At 50.3% G+C, this 13,545-nt stretch overlaps 1 protein-coding gene across 4 annotated transcripts in view; it reads right to left on the reverse strand.

Annotated features, from left to right (window-relative positions):
- Positions 1-13,545, reverse strand: part of COL15A1 (collagen type XV alpha 1 chain) — a 103,908-nt gene that overhangs the window by 68,049 nt on the left and 22,314 nt on the right. The window lies entirely within an intron of this gene.

A 13,545-nucleotide genomic window follows, 5' to 3' on the forward strand; every position in this document is an offset into this window, starting at 1 on the left:
TTACTAGCTGATATGGGGATATACACCCACAACTTCACTGAATACTGCTGAAGTGTTATCTGAAGCAACTGTGCCTTTTTTAATTGAGACATAATTGGCATGTAACATTGTGGATTGTTAAGGTGTGCAATGTGTTGATTTGATACATTTATATATTATAATAGGATTTCCACCTTAGCTTTAGCTAACACCTCTGCCATGTCAGGTAATTATCATTCCTTTTTTTGTGGTGAGAACATTTAAGATGAAACTGTGCCATTTTCCATGCCTACCAACAGTGTGTTCCCATTAACATTTAGGAGAGGCAGAGAGGTGTGATTTGGGAGAGCTCTATGGGGCTTTTCAACTATAGTGATGTTTCTTCCTTATTTTCTATTCCCCAACACACTCCAATATAGTCCCTCCAGTGCCTCATGCTGTCGCGGGTCTTCCTTCTCTACCTTGATTGCTTTCCCCACTGTCACCCATCCTATCCCACCCCACACTGCCAGTTATTCTGCCAGATATTTCATCAAGACTCAGCCCTGGCTTCACCTCCCTTGAAATCCTTTGTTTCACCTCTTGTATTCACACTCTCCTCCTCCCCTTCCTGAGGCTGTATTAGATGTCCCCTCATACACTGGGTCCTCTGCCTTAGCGCCAGCACACTGCACTTCACTCTTGGGTGATGTTTCTCTTGCCATTAGACCATGAAGACAAGGACCACACCATTCATCTCTGTGTTCCCAGCACCCAGCCCAGTGCCGATGAATGAATGAAAGAAGTCCAACCATCTCATTTTACAGAAGGTACAAGTGAAGTTAAAAGATGGAAGAGGTTTGCTGGCTGTGAACTCAGATCTGATTCTCAATGCAATGCTTTTTCTCTCTAGTTTGCAACATGCATTAAAACAGAAATTATTTTTGCCCCAGAAGGCATAAATAAAATGACTGATGAATCTGGTTAAATTGAACTACATCAAAGTTTTAAAAGCTCTAAATAGCAAAATAAAATCCCCAAACTGGACAGAAATATTTGCTACATATATTATAGACCACAAAGTAGTTACCCAGCCACACTCAGCACTTGAGTAAGCAGAAGGAGAACAACCCAAGAGAAAAATGGGTAAAGAATAAGAAATTCTTTCCACATTGCAAAAGAAATAAAAGTGGCTCTTAAAGACAGGAAAAGACAGTCACCCTCACTCAGAATGAGAGAAATACAAGTTAAGACTGCGGAGATATACCATTATCCCTATCAGCTTGGTAAAGATCAGAATATTGGATAACACAGGGTGCTGGCAAGGGTTTGAGGAAACAGGCCTTCTCATGCCATGCTGGGGGCGGGGAGTGAAATTGCTGTAACATCTGTGGGAAGCACTTTGTCAATATTTATCCAAATTACAAGTGCACACGCATTCTTTGATCCACTAATTACACCTCTCTGAATTGTTTTAACAGTTAAAGTTAACACAGGTGAACTGTAAAGCAAGCTCAAGACTGTTCATTGCAGCAGGTTTAAGATGTATCGAAATGTCCATCTTTGGGAACGGTTAAATAAAATGTTTTTGATTCATCTGTACAGTGAAATACAATACAGCCTTTAAAAAGGTGTGATTCCTTAGTTATTAAGTTATCCACAAGATTTACTAGGTAAAACAAATGACAAAAAAAAAAGTACAGAATAAAATAATTATCGTTTGGAAAGACATACATTAATACATATTAAATACAGAAATACATACAATATAATTAAAATAGAGGTCAAAATATCTCTGGAAGGAGAAAAGAGAAACTGGGAGCAGAGGAGGTCTCCAGGGCCGGGTGCCTGATCAGAGTATCACTGGACACTCGTTCCTACTTTCTGACTTTTACACCATGTATACGGTGTGGAAAATACACTGCTCACAAAACTCAGGGGATATTGTATAGCTTCATATTTATTTGGAGATATCCCCTAAGTTCTGTGGGCAGTGCAGATGCTGACATATTTGTAAAGACATTCACTCCTTCCCTCCCCTGTAGACGTTACAAACCTTTTCTTCCCCTCTCCCCTCACTCAGCTGTAGCCCCTCTTTGCGTGGGGAGGAGGGGGAGTGAGAAGAAACAGAAATAAAGCAAACACCCCACTGAGATTTCTTTTCTCCTCTCCACAGTTTAAAGATAAAAACAAAACAAAACTGTGAGCACCCTGCTGACAGCCCTGCTTTCTTCTTCCTTTGACCCAGGGACCAGTTTTCCTGGCAGCTCCTCTCCCTCCATCCCACGGAGAGCAGGAAGGGAGCTCCTTCTCAGGGGGCGCTCCGGCTTTGGGGAACGGGATTGCACAGGGAGTCAGCAGGCCAGAGCCTCCCGCCCAGCGATTTGTTTTCAAGTGGTGTCCAGGGGGCTCCAGGGACGGGCGGGGACTCGGAGGATCTGGGAAAAGGGCTGAATCGTTCCCACCCAGATGCCTGCTTAAGTAGTTAGCCCAGGTTTCCACGTGGCAATTCTGGAAATTCTTAGTCCCAGATGACAGATTCTGCCTTAAAAAAAAAAAAAAAAAAATCACAAATCTCTCCAACCTCCTTGTTTTATAGACGGGAGATGGATGGTCAGGAAAAGAGTTCCGTCACCAGGAGACGCTGCCAGGAAGGAGCAGGTGGAGCCTCTTAGCAAAGACGGACAGAGGGGAGGGGTGATTCTGCCTTGGGGTGACTTGGAATCACAGGCCTCTGGAGCTGGTGCCTCTTCCCACACCCCTGCCGCCCGGGCCTCAGACATGCAAGAGAGGACAAGTATGCAGGCACCAGTTGCAAAGTCTTGTTTCCACTGGGTCAGCCACAGACGGAGCCAAGCCAGTCTAGAGGAAGCCCAAGTTAGCCCAGCCCTGCTTTCAGCAGCCCCACCTCCCTCCACGCACATTGTCTCCCGGCATGGTGCAGTGTGGCGGGGAGCAGCCCCTGACCTGGAGTGACCCGTGCTCAGGGCTGCACCTGGGCCTGCTGGCTCGTGTCCCCTCGGCCTCTGGCAGGATGGCCAATTGCTCAGAGAGCCACCAGGAAGAGGAGGGGAGAGAAGACAGGGAGCCAAAGCAATTTGGTCCGTGGGCTTGTCCTGGAATGGCTCTGTGCTGGGTGGGAAGGGGAGGGGGTGGAGAGAGCAGCTGGTGGGAAGATATCCTATCATCCTGGAGGGGCAGACTGGAGGGGGCGTGCTGATGAGGAGCTGATCACAGAACTCTGGCCTCAGGCGCCTCAGGGCCCTTCATGGGAGGGCACCACACTTCTCCCCTGATAAACAGTACCTATCTCATAGGACATAGTGTAACTTGAGTAAAATAATATTCCTGAAATGCGTAGCACACAGGAAGTGCCAGGCACAGAGACGGAGGCTCTGGTAAAGGTTAGTGAGGTCAGGCTCGAGGTCACACATCCAGCAAGGACCTCACAGCCTGGAGATCCATCACCTGCCATCTCCACGGTGCTGGGTGCCCAGGCCAAGAGGCCCCAGAGGACGCACACAGCCATGGAGAGGCAGGGCTCTTGAGTGGAGTCCCAGCTCTGCCATTGACTCTACCACGTAGTGCTTGTGGGCAAACTACTCCCCCTCCCTGGCCTCAGTTTCCCCACCTGTGTATCAGGGAGTCAGACAAGATAGACTCTCGGAGCCGTATCCGCTCTGCCTTAGTCTGTGTCTCTTCACTGCCTTCCAAACACCTCCCGGGGCTAAATCTGACCTCTCTCTCCATCTCTCATTTCATTAAGGCACAGAGGTAACCTTATTTACAATAAGGGTTCTGCAACATACTCTTTCAGTTCACGAACTTGAAAACACTTGTAAGGCCCCACATCGTGCCTTGTGTGGTGCTAGGATGTGGCGCCGAACCTAAGACGCAGATTCAGAGGATGCGCATGATCCAGGTGTCTCAGTCAGCAGTCACCTGTTCATGCTACTCACAAGTTCCAAACCCTCGGTGGCTCCCTAGTACCTGCAGGATGAAACCGAAATGCCACTCAAGACAACCTCTGCTGCATCTCTTCATCCTCCCCCTTCCCTGTCTCTATGCAAATGCTGTTCCTTCCATTAATGACAGCCTTCCCCATCTTCTCACAGAGGAACCTTTCCAAGGTGGCTCAGATATACCCCAAGACCCCACCCTGCCCTACACCCAGAGCCACAGGCGTAACCCCATCAGCGCTTGGCACAGAGCAGGCGCTCAGGAACGTGGCCCGAGGAGAGGGGACAGACAGCTGCCACTGGGCTTCGTTCCCTTCAGCCTTTGATTTGGGCTCCAGAGCACATCCCTGGGGCGGCCCCTCCCAAGGGCACAGGGAAAGGAATCAGGCTGCTTAGAGATGGACTGGGAAGGGGAAAATCTGAGCAGGGTGCGACTTTCCTCCCAAGGGGTCCAAAGCCAGTTTCTATGGAAACTAGGACAGAATTATAGCAATAAAGAAACAAACAGGGCAGGGTTCAGGTTTTCCTTTGCCATGGATGACAGCGACCCTGCCCAGAGGAGGTGAATAACTGCTTGAAACACCTCCTTCTTTTTCTCCTCTCAGCTATGGACTCCAGAACATCTGGTGCCTCTCCTCCCTGGTTGGGCCTCAGTTTCGTCTTCTGTGAAATGGGCTGGTTCAGCCCTTCCCTCTGTGGGGTCCTGAGGAGTACCAGGGGCTAGCCTGCACCTTGGAGCCTTGTCTCCTAAGGAACTGTAATCTGGCTTTGTAAAGCTTCATCTCACAGATGACATCTGGGACCCAAGCCCAGTACTCGCGCTTGTTAACATTTAAGGCCAGCAGTGAAACCGGGATCGTGCGCGGCAGCGGCCCCTGGCGTCCATACAGAGAACTGCGCCTCCACAAAACAAGGAGGACTCCTCTGCCTGCAGCTTCGAGGGACACTACCTGCGCCTGGGGAAACTAGGAGACGGGGATCCCCACAACAGAATCAGAGTCAGAGGTCTGAAGGGAGGCAGGAGGGCAGGTCTGAGGGCACGCAGTGATGAGCTGTGGCCACGCCAGGACTCGAATCCTAGAACCCAGATGCCTGCCTCCCATCCTCTGTCCTTTCCCTACACTAGATGCCTGTGAAAACAAAGGTGCTCCTCCCACACTTCCCATTCCCACCTGTGGCTGTGAAGACCCACAGAGCACTTCAGTCAGCTTTAACGGGGACACTGCCTGCTTCAAGCTGGCTGGTGTACTCCTAATGGGGGCAGGATCAGGAGGCCCAGAGGACCCCATGTTGCTACGGCCCAGCACTGGAGCCAACAGGCCAAGGTATCGGGTCAAGTTGGGCTGACTTCCCTGGGAACCCCAGCCGGGCGCTCTGGCCAGGACTTCCCTGCACTCAGCCGCTGGGGAAAGACGAGGCCCCCACCACCTCGTTCACTGCCTGCAGTAGGAGCTGGGAGCTTCAGAGGGCCCATGTGTCCCTTCTCCTTGCTCCTTCGCAGGCTGTCTTGCCTGGGAGAGGGACATTCTTGCATCTTCTCCCTTCCGTTTGGATCCCCCTTTCAGGGAGATGGCCTCTGGGACTCTGGGTGTACCAAAACCAGATCTCCGGGCCTGTGTCTTCCCTCTCTCTCATGTCCCTGGAGTGGCAGGAAGAGGGAGCTCAGCAAGCCCCAGACTCTGTGCACCAAGAGCAGCTCACTGTCTGGAGAGGAGAGTCCTCTGCTGCACACCCGCTGAAAGGCCACCTGGTTTATGCTGGTACATCTCCACTGCGGGGGAGCTCACTCCCGCCACAGCGACCCTGACCACCGCGGCACAGTGCTAAGTCTTCTGAGCTCTTCCTCCTGGTGAGCTCAGCAGATCTCCCTGTAGCTCCCACCTTCCTGGCTGGGCCCAGCTCTGCCCTCTGGGACACACACAAGTCAGCCTCGACTTCCGCCTAACGGTCTCTCAGATATCGCACTGAGCGGTGGAAAGGACCAGCCTGGGGCACTCTCTGCCACCAGCTGAGTGTCTGATGGTGAGTAGTCCCTCTCTTCTCTGAGCCGCACGCAGGCTCCTCATCTGTGAAATGTGAGTCTAGAGGGTCTCCAAAGGCACCTTGCCGGTTCTGTGAGTCTCCAATTTTGCACCTTCCTCATCTCCCGTTTGTTTTCCAACTTCTCTAACCACCCTCAGCTGTGGTTCCTTCAGCCTACAGCCTGCAAGCCTGGAAGAAATTACTCCAACAGGGATCAGGACAAGCCCAAGGTTTCCCACTCATCTTTGGACAAGGCGGCCCGACCAGAAGCGGAGAGTGATGCGCCCAGGAAAATGTCACAGCTCTGCCCAGGAGGAAACGTCACCACACCCAGGCTGGAGTCCCCAAAGGCTCCAGGCTCTACCTGTCTCCCTCCCCAAGGAAAGTGAACACAACAGAATACGTGCTGCATGGGATCGTCTGCACCCAGTAGAGCTGCAGGAGGTTCTTAGAAAAACCCACCACCAATGCATTTCTTAGAAAAAGAACTGTTTTTCTGCCAGGGAAAAAATCCTGGATCAACTTAGAAGGGAGACCTGGGCTTGCCAACAATGAAAGCCCTCATTTTTCTGAACTACAGAAGAGCATTTTTCTACATGTAAACTTAGACCGCCTCCTTCCCTTTTCCGGTTTTCATATATAGCATAGGAATTTTCCTGCTCAATGAACTTACTGTGTGCACTCCCCTCCCTCTCTCCCTCTCCCTCTCTCTCTCTCTCTCTCTCTCTCTCTCTCTCTCTCACTTTCTGAGCCTCTGGCCTAAACTGAGAAAAAAGGATGGTTTTGAAGAGAGCCGGAGGTGGGCAGAGACTGGCAAGGTGTGGGCCCTGCAGCTGGCTGCCCCACTCAGCAGCTGGAAGGAGCAGACAGCCCCAGCAGGAAGCACCCACCCAGGACCCTCTCTGGTTTCCAAAGCATCCCTTCACCTGTTCCCTCCTCCAGGAGGAAGGCAAGGCAGGAAGCATTCTATCATTTCACAGAAGAGAGAATCAAGCCCCAGAGAGGGGAAGTAACCGACTCCAGGACCCAGGGTAGGAGCCAGCACTGAAGACCTGATGCTGGGCTCTGCCCATTACAACCCACTGCCTTTCAGGCTTCCCTCGTGGCCTGGGAGGGAAGAGTTTGCACACCTCTTGGTCCCCACAGTCACTGCCCATCCCTCCATCCAAACACCCTCATGTCACTTTATTCTGCTGGGTAGTTCCCTTCCTTCTCTGATATGACCAGATATAGGCTCCTGGGCATAGACCTTACAGACTCATCTCTCAGTCCCCAGCCAAGGATGACCTATGAATGAATGACAAGAAACAAAACATCAGCAGCTAAGATTTACTCTGGGCTTGCTGCATGACAAGCACTGTTCAGAGAGCTTTCTGCCAGTCATTTCATCTTTACTAGAATTCTCTACGGGGTAGATAATTTATAATCCCCATTTTACAGATTAGAAAATTGAGGCTTAGAGAAGTTAGGCCATAAGGCTAATAAGCGATTAGAGTCAGGATTCAAATTTGAATAGGTGGTATAGCACGGTGCGAACATTCTAGCCCTGGCCACACAGTGGAGTTCCCCGAGTAGCTTTTAGAAAGACAGCAGTCTGGCCCTCCCGCCTGGCCCTACGGTCTCAGGGCCTTCCAGGGCCTGGTTTGGGTGAGTATGATGCCCTTTCCCAGTTCGCAGCCACAGGTAAGAGGTAACCCTTGGGCTTTGGTGACAGACAGACCTGAGTTTGAGTCCTGGGTCTGCCACTAACTGCTGTGTGACCTTCGGCAAGTCACTTCACTTCAGAGCTGTAGATTGACCTGCGCGGAGGGCTCACAGCATCATTGTGAGAATGGACAACGCGGTGAAGGCTGTGCCTAGCACAGGGCCCTGCACATCGTAAGCACTCAGGACCCAGTGTGAGTCCTAGCTAACTGGGCCAGGGCCGACACTGAGCCTGGCCTGGCCACACTCTTGACAGTTCCCTTCACAGCTATCCTCCAATGCTTAGCCTTTAAAGAACTGATAATATCATTGGATAAGGAGTCCCAGCATCCAGGGAACTAAGGAGTTCAGCCTGGAAAGAGTGTGACATGATTCCCTCATTCTAAGACCCAGGTCTGCCCACCACCACCCCCTACACACAAGCACATACACTAGAACCCTCGGCTAGGCAGAAATTGGCTCCAGTGCACATCATACAAGCCTCAGGAAGCATGGGGTGGGTCTTGTTGTCTTGCTTCAGTGAAGGCCTTCAGACCCCTCCTTTGTCCCATGCCCAAACCTCTGTTCCAGGGACCCAGGTATGGAAACAGCTTGGGGACCATGTGCCCCACGTAGCATGGTTAAAGCCGGCAGGTGTAGGCGGGTGTGAGCAGCCGTGGGCATCTGGAAAGAGTTTTGGAGTCAACTGCTCTCAGTTTATGGACCTTCCTTTTCCATCTGGGGAACAAAGACTCTTTGAGTGTGGCGAAGGCCTTGAATCCTGGGGATGACATCAGCTGGAATGAGTCATCATTCCGGCAGGCAGCTCTGGGGAATTGGGCCAGGGCTCACCGAGGAAAATGCAGAGAAAACAGCCCTGGAGGAGAAGCGCCTGGCAGGGCACATGAAGGGCACCAGACAGAAACATGGGTGACCTGCTGGAAAGGGCACCTGACCACCTGTGGCTCTCCCAAACTGCCAGGCTCGGCCTGGAAGGGACAGGGAACCGACAGCTGGCAGGGCAGGCGGGGTCAGTATGGACAGATGGGCCAGCGGGTTTCCAAGTGCATTCCCCAGGGCCAGGGAGGGGGGCCGAGAGGGGCCACCAAGGAGAGGAGGGGAGGCTTAGGTGAAGGCCTGCCCCTTGGTCCCTTAACACACATACATACACTCACATGCACAGATTCACACTTGTAAAAAACATGCTCATACAATGCTTTCGCCTATTCACAGCACAAAAATACTCACACACACACTGATACACACAGTCATGCCCACACATGGACACATATACACAGAGAAACACATACCTTCCCCACACTCATCTCACCCTCATGCACACTGACACCATCACACTCAAACCTACTCACACACATACACATTCATTCACAGGTACTTTCTCATGTGTTCACTCATTCACACCTTTTTTTTTTTTTTTTTTTTTTTTTTTTTACAGAGACAGAGAGAGGGTCAGAGAGAGGGATAGATAGGGACAGGAAGACAGGAATGGAGAGAGATGAGAAGCATCAATCATCAGTTTTTCGTTGCGACACCTTAGTTGTTCATTGATTGCTTTCTCATATGTGCCTTGACCGTGGGCCTTCAGCAGACCAGGTAACCCCTTGCTCGAGCCAGCGACCTTGGGTCCAAGCTGGTGAGCTTAGCTCACACCAGATGAGCCTGCACTCAAGCTGGCGACCTCGGGGTCTCGAACCTGGTTCTCTGCATCCCAGTCCGACGCTCTATCTACTGCGCCACCGCCCGGTCAGGCCTGTTCACACACTCTTACCGATCCTCATACACATACTCACACCAAAGCAACTCAGACTCCACTTGTTGAATATACTGGGCTCCAACTAGAGCCTCACATGCAGAACAAACCTGCAGCTGAAAACAGACCGACCAGCAACAGCGTGCCCATTGAAGCCCTTCCACATAACTGATGTTGAACTTGGACCATCATAGGGGAGATATTTGCCTAGGGACCCACCGAGAGTCTGCAGCCCACTCCTTCTCCTCCAGATACCTCTGTAATGGTCTGGGGACCCACCGAGAGTCTGCAGCCCACTCCTTCTCCTCCAGATACCTCTGTAATGGTCTGGAGAGCTTTGACTGTACTTCCTACACTCAGGGTTTCAGTCTCTGTGATGTGGGTGCATTTTCTCTATTTTCCTCTTGTCAGTAAAACCTCAGAATATCAAATTTGGGTCATGTCTTCACAAAGTGTTGAATCTAATTAACTCATTTTCTTGGAAGCAATGCTAGAGATGGCTGATCAATAAATATGAACAGCTGGCCCATACCGGTGTTACCTGGTGCTTGGCACCGAGCCTGGCACAGGTAGGTGCCCAATGAATGTTAGTTTTGTGAATGTATGAGTGAATGATAATAATAGCTCCTGCCAGTAAGAGACAGTCTTTCTTGACCTTCATCTTCCAAGCAGACTGGGAAGGGCTGGAGGCCCTGGTCGTGCTGGCCACCAGCCAGCCACTGCTCTCATTTTGGTGGACCTGGGCTCATTTTCAGGGCTGGGAAAAGGATCTCCAAGCAGCAGAGTGCTGGGGAGAAAGTCTCGGCCAGCTCTGGTTTCAAATCCCAGCTCAGCATTTAAAAGCTGTGCAACTTTGGACAAGACACTTCACCCCTCTGAGCCTCCGTTTCTACATCTGTTAACATAGAAATAATGCCACCTACTTCAGGAGAGAGTTTTGAAAATGAGCTGAGAGAGCAGACGTACAATACTGAGGGCCTAGCCGAAGCATCCCTTTAATAAATAAAGCATGGTGATTGTGGTTATTGTGATTATTACCCATAGCATAAGCCTTCTTGACTCTCCCTTGAACTATTATCTGTAATTGCCATGAACGGTAGTTTTAGGCAATCTACTCTCTCTGTCTGTGAAGGTCAAATGTGGTTCTTAATGTGAAAATGCTCTGCCAGGATAGCCAGCTCCGGGTAAAGAACAACATGGACAGAGGGCTCCATACAGGTGTCTGGGGGCAGAGAGAACTGTTTTTCTCAGATTAGTGAAATTTGAAAAGACTGAAATGACAATAATATGGCCAACATAACTTCATAAGCAGAATTTCCTGCCTCAGCCTGGGATTGGCTATAGTAAAATGGGGCCAAGCCGGGGGAGTTGAAACCTGGCAATTGGTTTGTCCCCTCTCCATCCCCCAACTCAGAGCACGAAGCTAGAGTCAAGCCTAACCACAGCCGCTGGAAGAAACAACTAAACAATTGTAACAATGGCCCATGATGACTATCATGGGTTGAATGACGGCCTTCCAAAAAATATGGCCATGTCGTAATTCTTAGAACCTGCTAAGGTGACCTTATTTGGAAGAGTCTTTTGCAGATATGACTAAATTAAGGATCTTGAGGTAAAGAGATCATCCTGGATTATCCAGGTGGGTAATCTAATGACAAGTATCCTTATAATAAACACACACATTGTGACAGAGACTGGAGTGATGCAGCCACTAGTCAAAGAATGCTGACAGCCCCCAGGATCTGGAAGAGACAAAGAAGGATCCCCACCCCTCTCCAGCCTCTGGGACTTTACAAGAATAAATTTCTATTGTTTGAAGCCACTGGTTTAAGGTAATTTGTGATAGCAGCCAATAATCTAATGCATTCACTGAATGGTTGCTGTTTGCCAAGTATGACCTAGCATGGGCCATTTAATACTCACAATAACTCAGTGAGGAAGGTGCTATTATTTCCAGTTTATAGATGAGGAGATTAAGCTGCGGAAAGATTAGGTTACATAGCTGGTAAGTGTCGGAGACAAGATTTGGACCCGGACAGCCTGGGTTCAAGCTCCATAGGGCTCATCTGCTTAATCAGGACACTCGTGGTTCTCAAAGTCGATACCTGAGCCAGCAGCATCAGCATCACCTGGGGAGGTATCAGAGCTACAAATTCACAGGCTCTACTGCAGGCCTACTGAATGCGAAACTGCTGTGAGGCCCAGCACCCTGTGCTTTAACCAGCCCTCCGGGTGATGATACATAGTCAAATTTGAGACCCACTGGTCTATGCTGTGCTGCTGAGGGTAAGTAAGGTAGTAGCCTAAGCCTGGAATGGGGAGGCCAGTTCTGGGACTTACGGAACAGGAGACTTGAACAGGCAGAGAGGAGCAGGGCCAAGACCCAGGCGCAGGACTGGGCAGGATTCCAGATGCCTCCTCCAAGGGACAGACCAAGGCAGGGCCCCAGCCAAGATGAGGCTTCCTCCTGATCAGAGCACAGCAAATGAATGACAACCCAGCCAAGCTGATGCGAGGCTAAATCCTTAGTTAGTTGATCCCACTGACTGACAGAAAGAAGTCCTTAGGGCCTGGGGTGAGGTAGCCACGGAGTCCCGGGCTGGAGGATGCAGAGGCTTGAAGCTCCAGCCCATGGTCTGGGCACTAAGGCGAGGGTTCTGAAGCTGGAGGAAGTTTGTGGTCTCCAGGGAGTTGGTCTCCAGGGAAAATGCTGTTCTAACCAGGAGGATCCTACGCCTTCCCGAGGGCGGTGACAGTGACTTCCCTTGTCTCCTCAGCTCCCCTGCCCTGCACTGGGCTTAGGGAGCCTGAAGATATTCAGGGAAGGCCACTCCAGCCACACTGGGAAGCTGGGCCTCAGGTGACTCCTTCTAGATGCCTACAAATAAGTCACCATCTTGCCAAGAACACTCTTGGCTGAGTTTCCCAGGAAGTTCAACTTCCTCCCTAGTCTGCTGTTACCCATTTACTTGCTGTGTCTCCCGCCACCCTGTGATGATGCATTATCTTCTGTTTCATCTCTGTATCTCCAACTTCTGTTCCCCTCCTATTTAGCACAGGACCTTGCCTGAAGTGAGCATTGATGGATGAATGAATAATGAATGAATAATGTACATGTGAATGAATGAATGAGTCTAATGGATTCTGAACAAGTGACTGTCTGCTTGTCTTAGTATACAGTATTTATCATCATCAATCACAAAGAATTCTGATGGATGCCCGGTATTGTCATAATAAACCCACCAGCACCATTTAGCTCAGTGTGCATGTAATAGCCTCACGCTCATCTGATCCCCACAGTGAAGGTATGGTGTACTACAGGTATTCCTGCTTTTCAAAACTTTGCTTTATGGCACTTCGCTGTTATCAAAGACCTCTTTGAAAGAAATCCAAAGAGGATTTTGTTTTCATGAAAAAAAAAGGGGGAAAAAAGCAAAAATAGCATCCAGCATTATTTTGCCATGAGCCACTCAAGAAGCAGTGTGCACCCAAGCAAGAATGGCCCCAGCAAGCTCCTTCCTGGGTAGCTATGCTCCTTCCCCAGGCAACATCTCAGCAGCAAGCCTGCGTGGCTTTGAACTGTGTCTGTGAGCATCTTCGTATTATCTTGATTTATTCCTTGCATCCGTTCGCAAGACGTGTCCTGAGGTCATTGCTTTGCGCTATTTTGGTTTATAAAACGTTTCATGGGAATGACACTTTCAGATAGCAGGGGCAACCTGTATTCATAACCCCACAGAGGCTTGATGCTAACTTTTCTGAGGCTGAGATCTTCCTCCATCCTCTTGGCTGACCCTTAAGCAGGAGGGTTTTGAATGACCAGACTTCTGCAAAACGCCTGCCTATGGCTCTCACCCACTGACTAAGTTAGCAGTGCTGCTCGTAAGCACACTGGCCTCTTAGACTTCAGACTAAATTCCAGCTGCCTCCACCTGCCCCCTCCCGGAAACAAGGATCTGGGTGGGGAATGTTAACAGCATATGCTTCCCCTTCTCCATTATATACTGTTAGGGTTCTTGAGGTTTGGCTGGAGGCCTCAGGGAGGCTGCTCACAGCCTCTCCGGGCGTTAGAGTTGAGCTGGGGCCACTGTGCAAGATGGGATGGAGCCCTGGCCGGTTGGCTCAGCGGTAGAGCGTCAGCCTAGCATGCGG

Source organism: Saccopteryx leptura, chromosome 2 (assembly GCF_036850995.1).
Source record: "Saccopteryx leptura isolate mSacLep1 chromosome 2, mSacLep1_pri_phased_curated, whole genome shotgun sequence".
In the NCBI taxonomy this organism is placed as follows: Eukaryota; Metazoa; Chordata; class Mammalia; order Chiroptera; family Emballonuridae; genus Saccopteryx; species Saccopteryx leptura.